We start from the raw sequence: 3,740 nt of genomic DNA, 5'->3' as shown, positions 1-3,740 counted from the left end.
TCACCCATCTCTGTCCGTCTCCCTGTCTTCCTCCACCCTCTCTCACTCCTGCCCTCCCTCCCACCTTACTTCCCTCCTTCCTCCCAGCCTCCCCACACCCCATCCCTCCCCTCCCCTCCCTCCCTCCTTCCTTCCCTCCCTCCTTTTCTCCCTGCCTCCTCCTTCCCTCCCTCCCTACTTCCCTCATTCTCTCCCCTCCTTCCTTTCCTCTCCTTCCTCGCCCCTTCCTCCCTCCTTGCGGTAAGGATAAATTATACAAGAAAGAGGGGTTGCACCTTAATAGGTGGGGGACCAGCATTCTGGTAAGCAGATTTGCCACTGCAACACAGTGCAACACTGGAAATTTAAGAAGGAAGTTAAAGGGAAAGTGAGAATAAGAGAAGTTAAGAAAGACAACAGAATCAATGGAGCAGAAAACTCAAGAAGGGATCATGCAGTATGGTCAAGTGAAATAGGGATTGATAGGAAAGGTGAAGGGAGTAACAAATTAAGAATATTATATATGAATGCATGAAGCATAAGAAATAAGGTGGTGAGCTTGAGGCTCAGTTGGAAATTGGCAGGTACATTGTTGTGGGGATAACTGAGACATGGCTTCAAGTGGTCAGTGCCTGGGAAATGAATATTCAAGACTATACATGCTATCGAAAGGACAGACTGATAGGCAGAGGGGGGTGGGGTGGCCCTGTTGGTGAGGAATGATATTCAGTCCCTTTCGAGCGGGACATAGAATCCGGAGATATAGAGTCAGTATGGATAGAGCTGAGAAATTCTAAGGGTAGAAAGACGCTAATGGGAGTTATCTACAGGCCACCAAACAGTAGTCTGGATGTGGGGTGTAAGTTGAATAAGGAGTTGAAATTGGCCTGTCGCAAAGATATTACTCCAGTTGTTTTGGGAGATTTCAACATGCAGGTAGACTGGGAGAATCAGGATGGTACTGGACCCCAAGAAAGGGAGTTTGAGAAGTGCCTCCAAGATGGATTCTTAGAACAGCTTGTACTGGAGCCTACCATGGAGAAGGCAATTCTGGATCTGGTGTTGTGCAATGAACCGGATTTGATCAGGGACCTCGAAGGGAGCCTTTAGGAAGTAGTGACCATAATATGAAAAGTTTTAATCTGCAATTTGAGAGGGAGAAGGGAGAATCAGGAGTGTCAGACTTTAGTTGAACAAAGGGAACTATGGAGCTATGAGGGAAGAACTGGCCAAAGTTCAATGGTTCAATACCCTAGCAGGAATGGCAGTGGAACAACAATGGCAGGTATTTCTGGATATAATGCAGAAGGTGCAGGATCGTTTCATTCCAAAGAGGAAGAAAGATCCTAAAGTGAGGCAGGGTGGCTGTGGCTGATGAGGTAAGTTAAGGACTTTATAAAGATAAAAGAGAAGTATAACATAGCAAAGATGAGCTGGAAGCCGGAGGATTGGGAAACTTTTAAAGAGCAACACAGGATAACTAAAAAGGCACAGAGAAAAAAATGAGGTATGAAGGCAAACTGACCAAAAATATCAAGGAGGATAGTAAAAGTTTTTTTAGGTATGTGAAAAGAAATAAAATGGTTAAGACTAAAATTGGGCTCTTGAATACAGAAATGGGTGAATTTATTATGGGGAACAAGGAAATGGCAGAAGAGTTGAATAGGTACTTTGGATCTGTCTTCACTGGGGAAGACACAAGCAATTTCAGATGTAATAGTGGCTGAAGGACCTAGAGTAATGGATGAACTGAAGGGAATTTATGTTCGGCAGGAAATAGTGTTGCATAGACTGTTAGGTCTGAAGGCTGATAAGTTTCTGGAACCTGATGGTCAGCATCCCAGGGTACTTAAGGAAGTGGCTCTAGAAATCATGGATGCATTGATAATCATTTTCCAATGTTCTATCGATTAAGGATCAGTTCCTGCGGATTGGAAGGTGGCTAATGTTGTCCCACTTTTCAAGAAGGAAGGGAGAGAGAAAACAGAGAATTATAGACCGGTTAGCCTGATGTCAGTGGTGGGAAAGATGCTGGAGTCAATAATATAAGATGAAATTAGGACACATTTGGATAGCAGTAACAGGATAGGTCAGAGTCAACATGGATTTACGAAGGGGAAACCGTACTTGACTAATCTTCTGGAAGTTTTTGAGGGTGTAACTATGAAGATGGACAAGGGAGAACAAATGGATGTACTGTACCTGGACTTTCAGAGAGCCTTTGATAAAGTCCCACATAGGAGATTAGTGAGCAAAATTAGCGCACATGGTATTGGAGCAAGGTACTGACTTGGATTGAAAATTGGCTGACTGACAGGAAGCAAAGAGTAGTGATAAACGGGTCCCTTTCAGATTGGCAGGCAGTGACCAGTGGGATACCACAAGGTTTTGTGCTGGGACTGCAGCTGTTTACAATATACATCAATGATATAGATGAAGGCATTAAAAGTAATGTTAACAAATTTGCTGATGACACAAAGCTGGGTGGCGGGGTGAAATGTGAGGAAGATGTTATGAGAATGCAGGGTGACTTGGACAGGCTAGGTGAGTCGACGGATGCATGGCAGATGCAGTTTAATATGGATAAGTATGTGGTTATCGCTTTGGTGGCAAAAACAGGAAGGCAGATTACTATCTAAATAGAGTCAAGTTAGAGTCAAGTGCTGATGACACAAAGCTGGGTGGCGGGGTGAAATGTGAGGAAGATGTTATGAGAATGCAGGGTGACTTGGACAGGCTGCCAGTGACAAACACTGCCCTTCAGATGCAGTTTAATATGGATAAGTATGTGATTATCGCTTTGGTGGCAAAAACAGGAAGGCAGATTACTATCTAAATAGAGTCAAGTTAGGTAAAGGGGCAGTACAACGAGATCTAGGTTTTCTTGTACATCAGTCAATGAAAGCAAACATGTAGGTACAACAGGCAGTGAAGAAGCTAATGGCATGCTGGTCTTCATAACAAGAGGAATTGAGTATAGAAGCAAAGAGTTCCCTCTGCAGCTTTACAGGGCCCTAGTGACACCACACCTGGAGTAATGTGTGCAGTTTTGGTTTCCAAATTTGAGGAAGGACATTCTGGCTATTGAGGAAGTGCAGTGTAGGTTCACGAGGTCAAGTCTCGGAATGGCGGGACTATCATATGTTGAAAGCTTGGAGTGACTGGCTTGTATACACAAGTTTAGAACGATGAGAGGGGATCTGATTAAGATGTATAAAATTATTCAAGGATTGGAGACTCTGGAGGCAGGAAGCATGTTTCTGCTGATGGGTGAGTCCAGAACCAAAGGACACAGTTTAAAAATAAGGGGTAGGCCATTCAGAACAGAGTTGAGGAGAAACTTCTTCATCCAGAGAGTAGTGGATATATGGAATGCTCTGCCCCAGAAGGCAGTGAAGGCCAAGTCTCTGGATACTTCCAAGAAAGGGGTGGATAGAGCTCTTAAAGGTAGTGGAATCAAGGGTTATGGGGATAAGGCAGGAACAGGATATGGATTGTGCATGATCATAATGTATGGTGATGCCGTCTCAAAGGGCCAAATGGCCTACTCCTGCACCTATTGTCTATTGTCCTCACTTCCTCCTTCCCTCCCTTCCTCCCTCCTTCCACCCTCCCTCCTTCCCATTTCCCTCCTCCTCCCCTCCTATTTCCATCCCTTCCATCCCTTCCTCCCTCCTTCCCCTCTTCCATTGTTCTTACCCCCACCCCACCCCCTCCCCCTTTTCCTTCCTTCCTCCTTCCCCTCCCTGTCTCTCTCATTC

Source organism: Chiloscyllium plagiosum, chromosome 7 (genome assembly GCF_004010195.1).
Source record: "Chiloscyllium plagiosum isolate BGI_BamShark_2017 chromosome 7, ASM401019v2, whole genome shotgun sequence".
NCBI classification, from domain to species: Eukaryota; Metazoa; Chordata; class Chondrichthyes; order Orectolobiformes; family Hemiscylliidae; genus Chiloscyllium; species Chiloscyllium plagiosum.
The sequence above is the reverse complement of the archived record's forward strand: the minus strand, read 5'-3'. Positions refer to the sequence as shown.